This window comes from Aedes aegypti, chromosome 1 (genome assembly GCF_002204515.2).
Source record: "Aedes aegypti strain LVP_AGWG chromosome 1, AaegL5.0 Primary Assembly, whole genome shotgun sequence".
Lineage (NCBI taxonomy): Eukaryota > Metazoa > Arthropoda > Insecta > Diptera > Culicidae > Aedes > Aedes aegypti.
Window position 1 is genome coordinate 257,654,084 of NC_035107.1, and position 21,303 is coordinate 257,675,386.

At 37.5% G+C, this 21,303-nt stretch overlaps 1 protein-coding gene across 24 annotated transcripts in view; it reads left to right on the plus strand.

Annotated features, from left to right (window-relative positions):
• LOC5567294 (chloride channel protein 2) overlaps positions 1–21,303 on the plus strand; it is a 167,937-nt gene that overhangs the window by 117,388 nt on the left and 29,246 nt on the right. For 3 of the 24 annotated variants that reach the window (XR_002498643.1, XR_002498641.1, XR_002498642.1), the window contains exons 2-3: positions 837–985; positions 12,415–12,904. The exons of 16 other annotated variants lie outside the window; for them this stretch is intronic. The gene's annotated coding sequence lies outside the window, so the exon portion shown is untranslated. Of the gene's footprint in view, positions 1–836; positions 986–12,387; positions 12,905–21,303 lie in introns of those variants that run through there. 5 more of the 24 variants (XR_002498657.1, XR_002498654.1, XR_002498644.1 and 2 more) reach the window with 4 other exon arrangements.

Below are 21,303 nucleotides of genomic sequence, written 5' to 3' on the forward strand. Positions count from 1 at the left end.
ATTTAGTTCAATTTATGTAGAATCACTTTCGCTTATGTAGAATCTAAGACCTATATTCCTAGACGTTCTTGAATGACTCAGAATATCTCTTAAATGTGACCCAACAATACAAGAAAAAAGCGACTCATAGTTCTGAACTTCTTTGCATATGCAAAAAAGTTTAGAAATTTTTGTTTAAAGGTTATCAGAATATTCAGAAAAGTGACATATTTTTGTAGTATACAGTCATGGTAATATATACACGGTTTATGTGAAAACTGTCAATATTTCAGAGCTTTTCAAACTAAAACACGACGCAAAAATGAAAATTCTGCCTTTTCACATTTTTTTTTCTTAGGATCAACATTTTGTCCGAAGGTTGCGTTTCCCACCAGTTTATGAGATTTAGACGTACAACGGAAATTCCGGAAAACAGGAAAGGACGTAACTCCAAATTTCAAAATAAAATATCAAAACCCAAATAATGTTTTGCTAGTATGGGTGTGTACTATCATGATCATAAGTCAGAATTTTGTTTACAATCGATGACTTCGAAAATGTCGCACTGTGTAGTCTATGACCACAGGCAACGAATATCCCAATAGAGCCGATTTACAAAAAAAAAAAAAACGAGAAGACAGTGACGACAATTGTATCCTTAGTTCATGCGCCATCGAATCTGGCGAGACGGACGACAACGACGACGACGACGACGACGATACTGAAGATTATGTGACGCCGATGATTTTGTGTGGTGGGAAATTTGTTGGCAGTGGCCGTGATTTTGGCGCACCGTTTGTCGACGCCGATATGCCACGATAGTGTCGAGTGTTGTGATGTGTCTTTTTTTTCAACAGAAAACAACAAACCAGAATGAAATAGTAAATTATCTGTGCGAGACGGAAAAGAAAGCAACCTAATCGTTCGATGCAGCTGCAGCAGGTGCCCGTGAAATTTGCAACACAGTGAAGAGAAAGCTTTTGGCAAATTATGCGACTAGTTTTATGTGAGTCACTCTACCGTTGACATGGCAGTGAAAATGATAATCGTTTGGGGTGTTCAGCAGGGTTTCCGTGTCAAAATGATAGTCATTAATGCTCGTCGTCTGGTGTGTGATAGGTTGTGCCTTGTAGATGTTGCGATCAACGTCGTTGTACATACTCTTCTACTATTTTAACAATATCTTCACCACTGTAGATCGTGTGCGCTAACGAAAATTATCACTGAAAATACTCATGGATGGTAACCAAAAGTGTGCAACAATGTGCTGTCTAACAAACTGCTCTCAAATAGGTACATTTATGGACATTTAAATGGCCATCCATTTGTGTAGCACGCACTACATCTTCGAGGTGTCTATATGGAACTGTCTCGAAAATGTTCATGCATGTACAGTGGTCCAATTTCATATTCGTACAGGATACTGTTTCCACATCAAGTTAGTAAAAAACTATTAAATGAAGTATTGAGCTACAAATACTTTATCCACATTGAAGGTAACAGGTGTCATCTATTGTTTGCCAATCACAAAATGTTTCCATTTACATTCATCTTTGGATTAATAGAAAAGTATTGAATTGATGTCTAAAATTCACCCAATCCCATATTCGTACACCTACCAAAATTCATACGCACAATGTTCAAAACTAAATTTAGAAGCTCTATTTGATTACTGGAATGCTTTATTATGATGTTCAGATGTAGTGAAATACATTTGGACAATTTATAAGTGGACATATATGAAATTAAGGTAAAGTTATGAGAAATGCCAATTTTCCAATGATTTTTGCTATTAAATCCTATAATTCGAACAATAACGTTTATTTTTGTCATTGGATCCAATCTATAGATTATACTCGTAAGCTCTGATAGAAATTTGGTTGAAATATATATAGTTTACAGAAATCATAAACAGTTTTTATCCCTTTTGAGTTCAGAAAATTGTTGTGCCATAAGTTCAAAACTCTTCTAAAATGATATTTTCAATCAATGTAAACCAAATTTTCATTCTAAACGACAGGTAAATGTTAATTTTGAATTTGTCTGTAAAAATAATTTGAACTACGAACTTCTTTTTACAATAAAGTACCCTAAACTGCGCTGTACATACTTCCACATAATTGATGTCATCGTAATATTCAATTATCTTTGAAATAATATTCAAATTATATTCAAAATAGCACCTTATTTTGCAATTTATTGATTTTATAAGAAAAATACAAAATAACTTGAATGAGCAGAGAGCATTGATATACTATTTAATAGAATATATCCTGTTGTTTTCATCATTTTAAAAAACGTTTGTGTTGCGGTTATGGCAATAATATTTATTCTTTAAATCTCTATAATCATGTTTGGTAGTAAAATGTAAATTAAAAATGATAATTACGCAATGTTTTGATAGGAACATTAACTATTGATTATGTATATACATTTAGGAGTAAAACATAAAGAAACTGACTTAAAATTTTGGTTTTGGATTTGTTATAAATGTTATACTACCTAAGATTCAAAAGTATAAGTTGTCGATATCCACTCCTAGCTACTCTCAAACTGATTATAATTTTTTGAAACTTGTGCAATATTCGCAGTTATTCTTCTTAAGGAAGTGATGTTGAAAAAAATGCAATTTATTGTTCGACTTACCGAAAATTTTAGCAAAAAACATGGGAAAACTGGTATTTTTCTTAAATTTACTTAAGTTTCAAATATTCCGCTTTTAAATTTTCCAAATGTATTCTACTGCATCTGAACAACACAACAAAGAGCTTAAGTAATCATCTGGTCCATTAAAAATTAGTTTTGAATGCTGTATATTTCTTTTTTGTTAGGTGTACGAATATGGAATTGGGTCAATTATATACACAATCTCAATACTTTTCCATTAATCCAAAGATTTAAGCAAATGAATACAGTTTGTCATTACCAAACAATAGATGACACCTATAACCTTCATTATTGATAAAGTATACCGAAGTCCATGCATCATTTAAAAGAGTTATACCAACTTGATATGAAAACAGTGCCCCGTACGAAAATGAGATTGAGCCACTGTATGTAGGACAGAGAACATGTGGCTTAAGCAATTAAGCCAACTGTTTCCCTTTACTTACATTTTGTGGTACCAAGTTTACCCAAGTAGCTCGCATACTATAATTGAGACAGAATAACAATTATATGACCAAATCTGGTCATCTATCCGTTGATATGCCTAATATATCTATAACATATGTGTTACTCGAGCAATAAATGCATTATGATTTTTGTCTATATGGTGACGTATTGTAACCAATCAGCAAAAATCCCATATACTACGGGTAGGGGAAGACGGGATAAGAGTGCCCGCCGAGATGTCGTTTTTCTTGTAAGTTTGACTAGTATTCTGCTTTCATCATTCCAGAGCATTTTTGTTTACATTCAATTTTTCATAAACAAATATAAAAAATCTAAGTTTGCTGGTCGATGTTGAATTTGATCTTAGTTCGTCAAATGCTTACTTGAGGATTCTACAACTTTTTTTTTTTATAAAAACACTACAACTATCCGTCCATGGTTCCATATAAACATATAAACAGTGCGTCCTTGCATTGCAATATTAGATACGTATGTTTAGCATTGAGAAAAGGCCTAGAAGATGATCAAAGCCCGATCACTTTGAACGGGATAAGACCGCCACACTTAATTTATCTGAATTAAAACATCCAAAACACAGTAATATATACAACATAGTTTAAGTGGATATGAGTAAGTGAAACTACAAGTGATAATCAAAATACGCGAAAAGATAAATAATACGGGCGAAACTTAAAAGGTACAGTAATCAAATCTGCGTTTTTGATTATCTTCATTAGTATTCTACCCAAAGGATTAGAATTCGTAATAAAGTCTTGAGTTTACTCGAGAAACAAAAAAACACAATTAGAAACGACTTATGGAACACCATTTATTCATTTATTTAGTTAACATCTAAACATAATCAACAATTTCATGCCACATCACTCGGTTCGTGGCCGCATCTCTCCGATTTTGCCTCACGCTGTGTGCATTTGATCCGCCCACCTAGCTTCACGCTCAACGCCTTTTTGTACCAACAGAGTTCGAAGCGAACACCATCAGCCGTCAGCAAGGATCCAAGGTAGACAAATTCGTCAACCACCTCGAACGTATCCCCGTCATCGTAACACTGCTTCCTAGGCGAGCCTTATCGCACTCGGCTTCACCTACTATCATGTAATTTTTCTTGAACGCATTCACCACCAGACCAATTTTTGCTGCCTCGCGTTTCAGGCGAGTGCACAGGTCTGCCACCTTTTCAAATGTTCGGCCGACAATGTCCATATCATCCGCGAAGCAAACAATAGACTGGATCTCGTAAAAATCATACCCGGCTGTTAAGCACGGTTCTTCGTATAACACCTTCTAGCGCAATACTGAACAACAGGCACGAAAGTCCTTCACCTTGTCGTAGTCCCCGGCGGGATTCAAACGACCGCCGATTACTCAAAACTATCACGCCGTTTTTTCCAGTATGTAAGGCGATCGTTCAAAAAGTGCATGACTCATTCAAAACTACATCATTCACATTTGTTGTTGTTTCATCTATAGAAGAAGTCGAGTCTAGTAACGCGTTACTGAAGACAGCCGTTGATGTCGAAATACGCATATCTGCCAAAGAAAACAAACTCTAGTAGAGTAAATATCGATTGATCTTCTGGAACCCTTATTTGCGTGCTTTAATAAAGCTTGATTAAATGTTTCTGCTTGATGGTAATTTACTTTGAATTTACTGTCGCATGGGGTATTAGCTTGCAACACTTTTCAACTTCAATGCTATGTGGATGAAAAATTTAAGGATTCAAATTAACCATAAACAATCTGGTATCCTAATCGCCACGTAAATAATGCCGCGCGGTATCTATTTTATTAAAATTTTATTACCTGGGATCAGGAGAGAATGAAAATATACATTTTTCATGCTACCCCTCATGTGGGACAGTGCTACCTCAAGTCAACTATCAAATACTTAACCAACACCGTGATCTTTTGATCATTCAACAACTTACTACAGTGAAAGTATGACAATAATTAGAAATAGCAGGCTATCTCTTTGAAAATTGATAATTGATAATCTCTTTGAAAACTGATAATAGTATAATTCTAAGTATCAAGCCTTTTCGATTGAAAAATTCATTTGTATTGTAAAGAGTGTCCAAACATGAAATCCCTGGCAAATCACAAGACTTAATAGCTAGTGGAAAACCATTTTAAAGTTTTAGTGCATTTTTTTCTACATATACCATAGTTTATTAGGTCATGCTGCATACAACTTATTATTTATACATATTTAAATTGAATCAACGTATCATATATTAATATGATACGTCTTAAAATGAGCTCTGTTGGTTTTTTGTTAAAGCTTACAACATATTTCTTGCAACAAGTGCACAATGGAAAATTCACGAATAAACTCTTAGTACAGATTTTTGAAATTTTTCTCATTTTTCAGGAAGAAAAAATAAATAATTGTAATGATAATGCGATCCTTGTAAATCTTCTAATGTTGTAACAAACGTGAATGAAATAATTAGGATAAAACATTTACAACAGAATTGTACCAATAACTATTCAGCTTTGTTCTCTCATGGTTTTTGGTAACAAACATCAAGAAATTTAGAGTGATTGTGAATAAAATTGTTATTGCAAGTTACCCTACGAAGGTAGTCAAAAGTTAGATTTTTTTTAGTGTTCAAGTGAGAAGTTAGTAAATCATCTATCTGGTGCTTTTGTATACTATTAAATACTGCAACTAATAGCAAATACCTTAAATGATATATTTTTACCGTTGTTGTGGCATTAGGTACGATGTTCGGTCTTGATTTTATAATAATAAAACTAATAAAAAAACAAACCTAAATTCTAGCCAAAATCTATTGTTTCATACATAAGGTCTATACCAGATGTAATAAATTAGAAGAAGTTTACTCAATGCTACAGAGAACGTCAAATCGGTTACATGTCAATGTGTTGCAAGTTTAACCCCTGTTCCAAGCTACCCCGTTTGACAGTACTTAAAAAACTGATGTCTATGGTGCTGTTGTGGATTTTGTTTTCCAAATATATTAAATATCTGCTCTGATGACAACCTGACGCTATGAAAATGTTTTTTAAATATATGTTTTTCTTTTTCTATAGCTAGAAGACAATATGCTATAAGTTAATTCACAAGCACTTCCTCAACGACTTTCGAGGCAAATTTATGTTTGATTTGAAACATATATTAAATAAATCAACTAATCTACCTACTCCTCAAATAAGTGTTAGAATAAGCATTTTCACAATTATTAACTGAGAGCTTTCATTGCTAATTAACAGTTTTCTCGAAACTAAAAATTTGTGTGCTCTTCTGAGTTCTGTGATTTATAAAGAGAAACCTCAAAGTATGAGCCAAAAATATCTAGCTTTACAGGTGACGTAAGCGACTTGAAAGTGAGTTTTCGAGTTACAATATATGACGTTCAGCGAATTTTCTAACCAATTTCAAAGTTTTTGACAACATCGAGTGCTATGGAAAGCTCAAGCAAGACGGTATGTTTTCAGCACGCCGAGAAGTTTCGCGGTTCGCGTTGTGTGAATGCGAAAAGATATTCGTGTTCTGTCGAGGATGGATTACCAACTGGTGAGCTCGTTTCAGGATCATGGTTACACATTTTTTCATGACAGCGTTACTTTTATGTAATATTCAAACAAACTTTGTATGGTTCGTGTCGACATTATGCCTGTTTTATACAATTTCAATATACATATATTTTTGTCTCTTTTTGACATTACTAAAACATACTTTGAATGGTTCGACATTATGGATTTTGACGTATTTTTTAAATCTTCTACTAAAAACTTCTCGAGACAAAAACTAGCTTTAAGTATAAGTCGTATTTTCCCTTCTTATCCATCTCCCTCACTAATAAACATAACATAGCCCTTCTCGTGGTGATTGTGGAGATGCAGAGGTATTCTTGGTTTCTAGAAGCAACAATCATTACACCCTAACATTCCTTTCCCATCCCAAATGACTGTAAGGACTTGGCCGGTCCAATTATTGATCAATAATATAAGATTTGCTAAAATTACACTTCGAAATTAAGTGGAAACTCCCATCCCTTATTCATTTGGATCGTGGTGCTGCAAAGTGCGATGAATGTATGGAGATGCGGGACAAAAATCAAAACTGGAAGATCAAGCAATTTTAGCACCTTGGTATTGAAGGGAAAGTTGTTTCTGGTCAAAAGAGCTATAATTTGCATAAATGACATATAATATATGCATCCTAATCGTCAATTTCATTATTTTGCGACCTCGCAATTTGTACTTTTATTGCTCATAATAATGCAACAAGTTATTTACAAATTCGTCTCTTTTCACTCGTCGCTGCAGAAGTGTATTATACGCATTTATGCAAAAAGAAATCGCATTTTTTAAGTTGTCAGTTTTAAATATAACATTTGCATGAAATCGTGAACACTACACTACAAAAAAAATGTTGTTTGAAGCTTAAACGTGCTCTGGTGTTATGTCTGGTTGAGCCGAGACCACATAGCGTTGCAAAATTTTCGAATTTTCGATCACAAACAACTCATTTTCATACTTGTGCAGGTAAATGAGTGTACCTAAAAAAGTCAAATATTTCGAAGAGTTGCAGGGAGTTGCAGCTGCATCTTTCAGATCTCTTAGAGGATACTCTAAGAAACATTTCTGTGAGTGATTTAGTGTGCAACTCGGTGGAACTTTTTTTGAATCCATAATAAAAGTCACATGTTAGTATTTCATAAGCATGATTTCATAGCCAACTCATCGTGCCGATTTCTCATATTCAAAGTTAAAATTGGTGTGCTGATCCCATCAAGTATACTATACCAACCTTTAGTCATGTGCTCTTTTAGATTTTGATTGAATAGATTGGTTTCAGCATTCTCCGTATTGGTTGAAAGGAATGCTGAAAACATGCGATAAAATTTAATTTTCTGCTACTCCGACATCTGTCACTTTCGACGCTTGTTGTAGTAGTTTTAGTGCTTTGTAAATCTTATCAATACTTGTTTCAATAGTGGATGCTATCTATGAGCACTAGTGGATACTTCTTCTTCTTCTTCTTCTTTCTGGCGTTACGTCCCCACTGGGACAAAGCCTGCTTCTCAGCTTAGTGTTCTTATGAGCACTTCCACAGTTATTAACTGAGAGCTCACTATGCCAATGACCTTTTTTTTGCATGCGTATATCGTGTGGCAGGTACAAAGATACTCTTTGCCCTGGGAATCGAGAAAATTTACTTTACGAAAAGATCCTCGACCAGCGGAATTCGAACCCACGACCCTCAGCATGGTCATGCTGAATAGCTGCGCATTTACCGCTACGGCTATCTGGGCCCTGGGCCCCTGGTGGATACTTATTATTGCCGAATAAAATAACTTGAAATTTGATTTTTGTCTATGATGTGTGCTAGTAAGTATTCCACTTCCGATCAATTACGGAGTAGCAACCATTGATATGTACAGTCAGTATGCTACGCTATGCTATGCTAATTTCAAACAACATCAAAATTGAAGGTATGAAAAGTTTGTAGAACATCAATTCTGTTTAAAAAAACTAGTCAACGTTAAAAATTGTTTTCCCCATTTTTTCTTCATAAAATTAATAAGTTTTCTTGACGTCAGTACACGTGTTTCGTGAATATGAGGGGTTTCTTTTGTAAATCGAGCAGATTCATATGACTCGGCTGAAGTCACTGTCGATCAAAGTAAGCATACATTCAAGCGTGCGCAAGAATAAGGGCGTAAGTCGCATGATCGATTTCTCTTCATCGATCCTCTCTTCTGTGAATAAAGATGACAAGATGCGAGTTTGTTAGCATTTTTTCAGTTCAGGACGCTAGGCAGCCATGCAATCTTGCATCCTGAGGTCATATTTCAGATGGCACCCGTCGACTCCCTAATAATCATAAAGTGGCGACTGTCGGAAAACTCGAGTGAAAGAGCCGTGTTGAGCGAATGTTTCGGTCGAGAGTGACTCTAGTCGATTCATTTTGATCAACTCGACTTATAAAATAGACCCTTTTGTTTTGTCCCTCAATTTTTCCCTATATGTGACTGGATTACTATGGCATTACCATCTGAAATATGCATGCTCACTTTGATCGACATTGACTATAGATTTTGCACAGTCATTCACTCCCTTGTAGTGTTTTATATCTGAACATACTAAGAATATTGTATGAGCTCCATTCGGACGTTAATTATACTTTCTGGTACCTTCCTAATGATGGCACTTTTGGTAGAAATTAAAGTTTGACCTAATTCAACATAGGTATGAGCTTTTGTCAAATAGTAATTTTAGGATTAAATAATTTCATGTTAAGCTAATCTGTACACTTCTTTCTGTTCTGACACATGGGAAACGTATTTTTTTTGAAAAGCTTTCAACCCGAATTGAAAAAAAATTTGACGCCGATCACGCCCCACCGCCGATCAAATTTGATTCAGCGCACACCTCTACACCCAATGGGCGGATAACGTGCCTTTGATACCTGATACCTGATATTGCTGAACAAGAGCACAAAACATATACCTACATACAGAACGTGATTCTCGAAAAAGAAACTTATAAAAAACTAGAAATTTCAGAACAAGTTCGAGTCGAAATTTTTCCCTTCTTTATGGTTTACTTCTATTGGAGCAACTTAGAAGAACTTTATGGTAACTGATCTGCAGATAATTACTGAAAAAGTGAGCTGCTTAAGTGAAAACATTCCGCTTTATTTGAATTTTTGATTGCTTGGGACGTATTTTCACTGCACGGGAAGCGTCATTGGCACAAGTAGTGTTTCAAGATAAACAAATTGATTAACAACTTCTAACCGATCCCCGTCACAAACTACCTCATCACCAAATACACTAGTTGTACCTCTATTTCTACCTGTAACCATATATTTTATTGTTGTAGAATTAATGACGAAACCTTTGTGGTATTAGGTTTTAAATTACAGAAATTTGAAAATTCCTAAGCCACGTGGTGAACATCAAAGTAATTGAAAGCTTTAAGTATTCTTAAAGGTGTTCAATGCGATATGCAAAAGGTCAAGTCGAGTGTAATTTAACTTAACATGACATATGTATACATTGCATTTACATGTAATAATGCAGCCACACTCATCGCAAAGATTAGGTTGTTTTTCATTAGAAAAATAAAGACTTGTAATATACTACAGTAATACCTCGATATAACGTAACCTCGATATAACGTAACCTCTTTATAACGTAACTCGATATAACGTAATTTTTACCTCGATATAACGTAACTTTTTTTGACCCCATTTATTTTTAAAAGTTTTATCAAAAACATGGTTTATGAACTGCTATGAACATTTTACAAGATTCAAACACCAACCAATATTAAATCAAAGCAATTCAAGCGTTTACCACAGACAAACAGACGTAACACTTATAACAAATAGCGACCAAAATCATAGTCGAGAGAGCATGTACGCCCAATGCTAAAATTAATGTATTTGGCCGGTAGACCAACAGATGGCGGTAGTGTGTAAACGTCAAACACGAACAAAAACTATGCATTTGAATCGACCGTTAAAAAGGTGGTCGATGGACAACGGTAAGAGTGTGACATCTATTTGTCTGTGCGTTTACTATCACTGAATACAGTCACAAATCGATATCGAAATTTCTCGACGGATTCTGAGGATGCCTCCAGATATTCCGACAATAATTGCTCCATGGACTTATCTTAAACTGTCCTGGTATTCATGTATAAACTTAAAAGCTATTCTTAAAATAATTCCGACAGGGATATTCCAGAAATTCTACAAGTTGACCCTCCAGATATTCATGTGTTATTTCTCCAGGATACAAAGTGGATTCAACTATGCATTCTACAAACAATTCCACATATGATACCTTATACTTTTCCGGAGTCTAGAAATTTATAAATTATTTCAGCATTTTTTCACGAATTCTTCCAGCGGCCTTTTTAAAAAACAATCCAGTGATGATTCTTGGAATGCTCTACAAATTATTTAAAAAACCGTACAGGTATTCGTCCAAAAACCGGAAGAACAATTTTCTTGGCATTTCTCCACCAATTTAATTATGATTTTCTGCAGAACTTTTAACAAATATTTATGCAGAAACCATTCTATATACAGGTCGGACTCGATTACTACTTTGGGTTCTTCAAGGATTCTATGTGAAATGAAATCTTTCATTGATTCCAACACGAATTTCTAAAGAAAGATTCCAATGATTTCATTGGGTTCTTCAAGTAATTCTTGAAGACGATAAGTCTAGAAATTTTTCTATGGATTTTTTTTTTATTACAAAAATATATTCAGGGATTCCAAAAACTGAGCATTCTCCTCCGGAGATCCTCCAGAAATCTCTCCTAAAATACTATCGAAAATTCACAACGTATTCGTTCAGAAACTTTCGCATGAAAAATTACTCGATGATAGTTCTTGTTTTTGACAGTTTTCTAGTGATTTCTTCATGAATTCTAAAAAAACATTTGTCAAAGAATTCTTGGGACATTCATTCCAAAATTCTGTCCAGAAATTACAAAAAGATTTGCTTTAAGAGTTTTACCACGAGTTCCTCATAACAAAATTCTTGAAATTCCATAACTGCTTGCTAGAAATGTTCATGGATTGCTCAACATTAACATTTTTAAAGATTTCTGAAAGATCTCATTTATGAATTTATTGTATAGTTTCTCCGAGTGTTCAAGGATTCCTCCAAAGTTTTTTCCTGAATATATTTCATTAGGAAATACTGAAATAAAAAGGTAAAGTAAAAAATAAAACAAAAAAAATATAAGAAAATTTCATACGGAAAAATATTTTAAAAAAATATGTGAGATAAACTGAAAATGCCTGCTAGTTCAATAATATCAATGTAAGACCCATTTTCTCACCAAACAATACATGATGAACGAAATTCAGAAAAAAAAATTTGCTTCGATATAACGTAACGAAAATAAAAATCTAGTTACGTTATATCGAGGTATTACTGTATTACATTAGCAGGTAATTGTGATACTTAGCTTATGAAACACGCTCGGATTAAAATGATAGGTATCCACTATAAAAAGTCAGCACGACGATGTTTGCGAACAAGCAAATGTCTTATTTGATTAGTCCTGTCGTGCTCATTACTGTGTACCACAATTAGTACAAAAACACGTTGTATGATGTCGTCATTAGTTCAAACCATATTTAAAACTGTGACCATTAAAATCGCCGAAAAACACGATATCATAAGAATGCATCAGTTGGATATGTGATTTCGGCTGGTTGTGAGGAAATTTCAACTCTTCTTTTGTTTCATGATCAGTATGATCTCTTGACAGAAAATTAATAACTTTCCCCAAAACCAGAGCTGCAACCATGATAAGACTCGAACCCATCGAGCATACAATCGCTACGAAAAGACTGTCCGAAAGCATTGCCAGTGTTGTCGCGACGAGACAATCCCACTAACGACCGGGGCCATAGATGCAATACCACGTCGAGGACGAGTATGTGCGGGATTTCTCGTTTGAGCCGGAAATCATCTTGAGACGCAAAGATTCGCTGCACATCCAGCGGGAAAAGTACCAACACCGGAAACGGCAGAAACGGCGGAAACAGTTCAAACAGCGGCAAATCGTTGCCATCTCGACAAACTACGACCCGTACGGGGCGGGACCCAGTAGTGGTGGCGGTTGCGGTAGCCTAAGTCCAAGTGACTTCGAGACAAGCTACTCGCAGGGGGACGTTTCGCCGGTCGATACCATTGAGTGGATCAACAGCGATGACCTGGATTCGGACGATAAGGAGGAAATCCAGCGCAGCCCGGTTGACATAGAATTAGAAGAGTTTTATTACGTAAGTTAGTCACATCGAAAAGAAGATCCGCTTATTGTGGCTGATTTTTGAGTTAACGCTTTCTGGGGTTGCAACTTATACAGTGGTCGACATTCGTTCCATTTTTTTAAGTTACTGGAACAAAAAACAAGATTTTGGTTCTACCGTTTAATTTTTTTAATTCATGACTATACTATATCTAATAGGTTTACATGATAGATAAATGAGAGAAACATCAATGTCAAAATTGGAACAGCGATGAACTGTCAAATCCATAAAATTCTCCACACGAAAAAAAATCTTCGGACGGTGGAATTCGAGCCCACGTTTACCGCTACGGCTGTCTGGGCCCCTTTATGTTCCGGGACAAACTTTATGTTCTCAAAATCATTTGTTAACATTTTTATAGACTTCTGTACCATCGTGTGACAGTTTTCCAAAATATAGATTGATCAGTTTTGTTTACCAGAGTTACACTTAAGTTCAGTTTTGAGAGTGTTTTTCTAGAATATGTCATAAAGTATCGATTTTTCAGGATCTTTCAATTTTGGTGTGCATTATAGATTTTATTTGTATTTGTATTTAGAGCAATTAAATAAAATATTCGCAGTTTTCGATCCTCTAAGTACTACTAGTAGATATAGTATAACCACGACAAATAAAAATTTCCCGGAAAAAATATTCTCTAGGTATTTTTGAACCATTATGGAAACTCACATGAATGAATGTCGACGACTGAAGTGGCATTTCCGATATTCAAAATTAAAATTCTTCAGTTGGGAAATGTTGACAAACATCGATATGCAAATTTTTAAAACATCGGAATTAACCCTGGTCCACAAGAAATGCTTCATTTATATAAAAAAGCACTGTTTATTTGAGCTTACTTCACACACCAAAGTAGCCCCCATTACAGTCCGCAAAAGCAAAGTCTCAACCCGATTCATATGAGTTCCCAGTCTGCGATCTTGATCATGACATTCTCCCATAGCTGCACCCGGGTGAAGGAAAAGCGGAAAACGACGACCGTTACCGTCGCTAGACTTTTTCCCACGCTTTCTCCCAACCATAATGTCACAGTTTTTCCGCACACGTTATTTTAACTGCTCGGGACTAAGTTGGACACAGCGGCAACCGACTGAGCATTGTGAAATGGTTTTTTCGCAATATTTCTTTCCGTTTTTTTTGCTTCTGTTTAATTGTTGTTGGTAACAAACATCCGCTAGATGTGCGCTTCTTACGTGTAGGTCGTTACAGATTGCCTTGCCATGGGGTCGCGTGTGCTGTTCTGTTTCATGAATGGTTTATATTTACAAATTTGTATCTGATTCTAGTTTAAGCACAGGTTGGGGATTAGGACGGTTCAAAATTAAAAAAAAAAATCAAAAATCCTATCCCCCATATCTTACTTACCATCATTACCATGGAAATGGTGTACAGTGGAATTTTAAGCTTTCTATGTGGTGGTTTAAAGGTGGTCCAAAAACGATTTATTTAAATACTATGGAGAAAGTTTAAAAAATGTTCCATACACGTTTGTACTGAAATGTAAGTACAGACTTATCATCCTTTAGAGAAAACTCATTCTTCAAACCCTTATAAATAAATTTGCTGAGGAGAGCAATTTAATCCGACGGATAAGAGAAGAGATATTCATGAGTTTGGTCGCTGTTATTTAGCTTCATATGCTATTATTTAGTTTCATTATAGCCCTGTAAACATCTACAAAAATCTAAAACAAAATCAGCTCAAAAGGGATTTTTTTTCTTCAGAAACATTCTTTATTAATGTTCGAAGAATGAGTTTTTACTATGGTAGGGTAATTCACCAAATGTTGAACGGTTAAGATAGACGTTTTTATGTTATTTGATTTTAATGGAAATTCTGATAGAAAGGTTGCTAAAAAAAAGCATTCAACACCGTAGGCGATTGTTTAACATTATTCCTGTTACACGTTTGGCACTGTAATGTCCATTTTGAAATAAAAAAATATATATTTAAAAAGATAGTTCTATGCCCAATTGTTGAACACATACGTAATCCATCTTATCCTAATGTTGAACGATTGTCGCTAAATATTGACCGCTTTACTCCCGCATTCATTCAACTTGCAAGTTTGCACTCCTCGTCGGTTGTGAGGACAGGGTAAGGTCCGCGAAGCACTTTCCCTGACCACTCTGGGCTGAGACGGAAGTGAATCGTCCCCTTCGGCACTCCATAGACTTTAGCGGCTTCTCCTAATGTATCGGCAGCCGATGCGTAATTTTAATCATGATGTAAACAAACAAACGGTGATGGCATTGATGCCAGAGTGGAGATAGTGGAATTCGAAAAAGATTCAGGATATAGCCAGGGATGCAATTAATTATACTTGCAACAGTCACTATTATAGGATTTTTTTTAATAATAATTATTCAACAGATATTTAACAACACTATATTGTGTAATACAATATTCCATTTCAATATAGGTGTTTGCTACGAAAATAAAAAATCTGGCAATACTGTTGATGAAACCAAGACTGTCATGTTACACTGGGAAAAATCTATACGTCAAGGTCGTGTGTTTTACTTATAGATTTGGGCAATGAGGAAAACCACATGATTTGAGTGTGGTAGCCATACGAATTTCATCATTGATTTCACGGTATAATAACATGTGTATCAACATTAGGTTGTCATGTGAAACAAACATGAATTTCCAAATATTAAATCATTAAAACCAACTGATTTGCTTATTGAATTCGAAATGTAGTAGCTTTAGATAATCATGTGTGATAGAACATAAATGTCATGGGACTGAAAGAAGAAATTTGGTAGAACAACTTTTGCTCCCCAAAATATGGATTCGAGGCTCCTCTGCTTGTCGCAAGCTCTCTTGATTTTTTTTCAAACCCGTGAGCCAGCAACAAGCGGGGCGCCGCAAATCCATAATTTGGGAAGCCAGGGATAAGCATATCCCATTTTTTTCGAAACTGAAAGCCAGGAAAATCTGTTAGTGGAATCCGATTTTTCTACTAAACTATACATTACAATCAATGTTTTCTTATAGAAAGGTGATCTATGCGTCCATAGGTTGACACATACGAATCTGAAGAGAAATCTTCGGGAACTTATGTGGAAAAAAAATGGAATCCCTGTTGTCGGTTGATGAATCAATCCATGAAGCAAAATAAAGGAATTTAATGTGTAACACACACGAAGTTTGCATGAAAATCATAGCAAATCGATATGGACGTTCATGAATCGATCCATAATTTTAAACACACAGATCGAGCGTGTTTTTTTTTTTTTTTTTTTTCATGCATCTCTAGGAGTTAAAAAATCTTCTCAAGACTGGCCTGTATTTGTTCATGCTCATGCCACAGTGTATGGTTTGGCACTGTGTGGGATTCGCAATGGGGCGCCTACCCACTAAAAAACAGTCTCCTAGGTACACCGTCACCGTAAAGAATTCTTCTCCGGCACCACCTTGCGGTATTACTTCGAAGAAGAGGCGACACATGCTACGCGCACCCTTCATTAAGCCCTTCGGCTCCATCATTAATTTGTTAGTTCCTAATCCATGCCATGCTGAGCCCTTCGGCTCCCATTAATAATTTGTTAGTATTCCTAGTTTGTGATCTAAACATGCCATATTCAGCCATTCGGCTCACGATACCATGGGTGCCAGAAACTCCCTGACGAAGGAAGTTCTCTCGGTGCTGGACGCATGCCATTTAGCACTCCAGGTTCTCGCGCACTATTCGGATAGTCCCCGGCGGTGAATCTACCCTACCCCGACGAAGACTTCCCCGGAGGTGGAAGTTCTTCCGGTACCGATGCTGCCCGGATAGGTGCCAAGGTCGATCCTGCGATTCCGGTTGGTGGATGACTTCCGGTTCACAGGTGCCCTGACGACCAATTTGGCAAGACAATTTACACCGTCTTCAGCTCAAGGCTGCACAGACTGAACAATCACAAACATTAGGCAACGGACAACACGAAACACCCAGTAGCCCAATGATGAATTTTTCGTTTGACGAAAAGTTTCCACCGACTGGAGTGGGAATCGAACCCACACTTCATGGCACAATATGCCTAAACGACTGACGCCGCTAACCGCACGGCCACGAAGCCTACAATTTCCGGGGCTTTTCCACGATCTACTCGGTCTTGTCCCCGACGGTGGATCAAGCTTACCTACCGGTTGGGTGCCGAGGTCGGTTCGGCGATTCCGGTTGGAGACTGACTTCCGGTTCACCGGCTTGTTCCTCCCTCCACTTCCGCTGAAGCAATGACATTATTTTCGTCACCGCCATGTTCACCGCGTTCCACATCACCTCATCGCTACACATTCTATCCACTACGTTGTCTACGGTTACGTCAGCACCGCAGACCGCTGTCATCTCGCTACGTTCCGCAGCAAAACGTGGACACTCGAAAATGACGTGTTCCGGCGACTCCTCTACGACTGGGCACTCAGCGCAGAGCGGCGACTCTGCGTGGCCGAACCTGTGCAGATATTTCTTGAAGCAGCCGTGACCTGACAAGAACTGCGTCAAGTGGAAGTTGACTTCTCCATGGGATCTGCTCACCCATTTCGCCAGATTTGGAATAAGGCGATAAGTCCACCTTCCCTTCTCAGCGGTATCCCACTCGCGTTGCCATTTCACCATCGTGTCGGCTCGGGCAATCTTCCGGGCTCCTCTAGTACTGCTAGCTTCGTAGCACTCCTTATCCTCTTCCAAAACGTAGCCGATAGGGACCATTCCGGCAATCACGCATACTGCCTCCGAAGATATGGTTCGGTAGGCACTCGCTACCCGCATGGCCATCAGCCTATACGTGCTGCTAAGCTTGACTCGGTTCCTCTTCGTCTTCATTGCGGTTCCCCACGCCGGGCTAGCGTACCTCAGGATCGACGTAGCCACGCTAGACAATAGCCTCCGCTTACTGCTGCAAATCGCCGAGTTATTCGGCATGATCCTGGACAGCGCCGTGACTGCCCTTGATGCTTTCTCGCACGCGTAATCGACATGGCAGTTGAAGTTCAGCCGATCGTCGATCATTACGCCGAGGTGTTTTAGCTCCCGCTTTGAGGCTATGGTGTGTTCTCCCACTGTAATCTCAGCCTTCTGCACCACTTTTCGGTTGCTGATAAGCAAAAGCTCCGTTTTTTGGTGGGCTATCACCAGTATCTTCTCGTACATCCAGTTTTCGACTGCGTCCACTGCTTCTGTAGCGAGAACCTCCACCCTTTCCAGTGAGTCACCAATGACCACAAGCGTGATGTCGTCTGCAAATCCAACGATTTTGACGCCTGTTGGCAGCCTAAGCGTCAGCACTCCGTCGTACATAGCATTCCACAACGTTGGACCCAGGATAGAGCCCTGTGGAACTCCCGCATTTACCGACCTCGTCTTCTGTCCTTCGCTAGTGCTGTAGCTCAAGACCCGGTTTTCAAAGTAGCTTCCTAGTATCTTGCACAGATAATCCGGAACCTTCATTTTATGTAACGCCACAGCAATGGCTTCCCAGCTTGCACTGTTAAAGGCGTTTCTCACATCTATCGTCACGACAGCACAGTAACGGTTACCTCTACGTTTTTTTGTCCTTGCTTTGTCGGCTGTGTCAATCACTGTTTTGATGGCATCTACCGTTGACTTTCCTTTCCGGAATCCATACTGCCACTCCGACAGTCCACGCTCTCCCTCAGTGAACGCCATCAGTCTATTGAGGATGATCCTCTCCAACAGCTTTCCGAGTGTGTCAAGCAAACATATCGGCCGAAACGAGCCTGGTTCACCGGGGGGCTTACCCGGTTTCGATAGCAGAACCAGTTTTTGCCTTTTCCACTGTGCTGGGAAATGTCCCTCATCTAAGCAGATCTGGAGTGATGTCCGGAACATATCTGGGTTGGCCGTGATAGCTGCTTTCAACGCTACGTTGGGGATACCATCAGGGCCAGGCGCTTTCTTCGGCTTCATTTTCTTGGCCGCCTCTATGAGCTCCTCATTGGTAATGATTGCTCTTTCTTCACCTTCCTGGCCATACGGTGTCGGTGGCCAGACCGTTGGCGCGTGTTGTGGGAACAACCCGTCGACGATAATCTGCAACTTCTCTGGGCATGTTTCAGCGGGTACGGCTGGACCACTGATCTTGGCCATCGCTACCCTGTATGCATCTCCCCACGGATTTGCATTGGCATCGCGACACAACTCCTTGAAGCACGTTCTCTTGCTCAGCGAAATTTCTCTTTTCAGATCGGCTTTCGCCGCCCTCAGTGTTACTCTACGCTCTTCCCTCTCACCATCGGTTTTGGCTCTTTGCATCCGTCTCCTGGCGTGGAGGCATCTTTTGCGGAGGTTGCCAAGTCTCTCATTCCACCAGTATACCGGACGACGTCTGTATTTCGGCCCGACCTTCCGTGGCATGGTAATGTCGCATGCTCGTACCAGCGCAGCCGTTAACTCCTCCGATCTCAAGTTCAGAACCTGCTCTTCTCTTCTGAGGGCTTCCACGAAAAGCTCTTCGTTGAAACGTTGCGTTTTCCACATCTGCTCGATCGAGCGTGTGGATTTTTATCAGTGTATGCTAGTGTTCAACAAATGGAAAATGTACGTGAAACGAAAGTGTAATTGAAAATGTGTTTATGTAATTAATAGGTACGAGTAAATTGTACTGATGTGTAGAAAATAACTAAAGTAGACTTTTACTGATATCGTGAAAAGGTGCTTAACCCAATATACGTAGTATGTTTTACTACATAGCTTATTTCATAGCAGCCCCAGCTTAAGTTTTTTTTTCTAAAAGAATTTAAATTTTCGTTTCACCTACAGATAAAAAATTTCAATAAATAGTTCGTTTAAGAAATTTATGTGCTAATTAAAATTATTGTGTCCAATAGTACAGCTAACTTACAAAATAATCTGTATAATTTATTGAAACTGTTTGAAAATGGTTCAATTCCCTGTTTAAACATGGTTTCTACAGATCGTTCAACATTTGGGTAGCGTTCAACAATTAGCGAATTACCCTATAATAATTTTGTACTTACATTACAGTACTAACGTGTTTGGAAAATTTCTCAATAGTAATTTCCATATACAGGGTGTCCGCAAATTATCCGAACAGCAAAATATTGGAAAGATGATCTCGCATTGAAAACAATGAAAAATCAATGTCCATATACCTTTTATAATACATCTATATGTTAACACAAAATGCAACTTTAAAAAAATTCAAAATGATTGCTTGTTACTGAGATAGTAAAATTTAAATTTTTCGGAGACGTTTTTCCTGAGGGCCGCTAGTCATACTGGAGATGATATCCAAATGTCCTATTATGATTTGAAGTAATCTACAGGTTAGTGGCTTCAAGTTAGACTGGAAATAGAAAATTGTACGGTTCAAATCCAGTGAGTTCTATGGATATTTCTCTTCCGTCGTAAAGCTCGGAAAATAGCTCTCTTGAAGACACCTCAATACATTTGGGTTGGATTTGCAATTATTTAAAATCGGAAATGTGTCAAACTTACTTCTTAAGAATATAATAATTCAATGTATAAAACCATGCAAGAATATTCAATTTATTATGCTTGATTGTATAGAGCCATGTCTTCAAAGTTTGTACGGATAATTTGCGGACACCTTGTAAGTCTACATTGTCTTTGGCCCACTTTTAAATCACCTCCGAAAAAGCTGACAATTTCACAGAGCACTATTGTTATGGTAAGGAAGATAAAGGAGATTGAATATTCAAATATTTTCAAACTTTGAATCGCCTTATTGGGCATTGAAGAAGAGTGCTGTTTGTTTCATTATTGTTAAAAAAAAGTCCAATTGAAATAGTTTATTCAGCCAAAATCCATTTTTCTTATAAAAGGTAATGATTACGATAAATATGGATTCAACTGGTGATCTTTAAACTAACGAAGGTATAGCAAAGGTTTTTCCTGAAGCTCTACGGATATGAGGGGCAGAGTTCAATGGGGAAAATGTGTATAAAACACGATTAAATGCAGTAACTCCCCGAATACTGAATGAAGCAAAATAAATTTGATACATATTTTATATATCCTCTTAAAATCGAAACTTACCTATAATTTTTCATGCATTACTTATAGCTGCATGTATGACGTTTTTTTTTCCACTATCCATCTCTTTTCAAAATGTTATGAAATTGAAGCTTATGCGGTTTCTAAAATATTCGATTTTATCTTCTTTCTTCTACACATTTTGAATTTTACCCATAGGTACTTTCCTGCTCAGGGTAGATCAAAATGAATTAATTAGAACCAATATCATGCACAATTTTCTTAAAAGTTGTATGGAAATAGTTTGGTTCACCTGACGGCTATCTGAACAGAGATATGGCTTATTTTACCCCATTCCCTATTCCTTCTTATTTTCCTCTTCTTCGCCTTACGTCCTTACTGA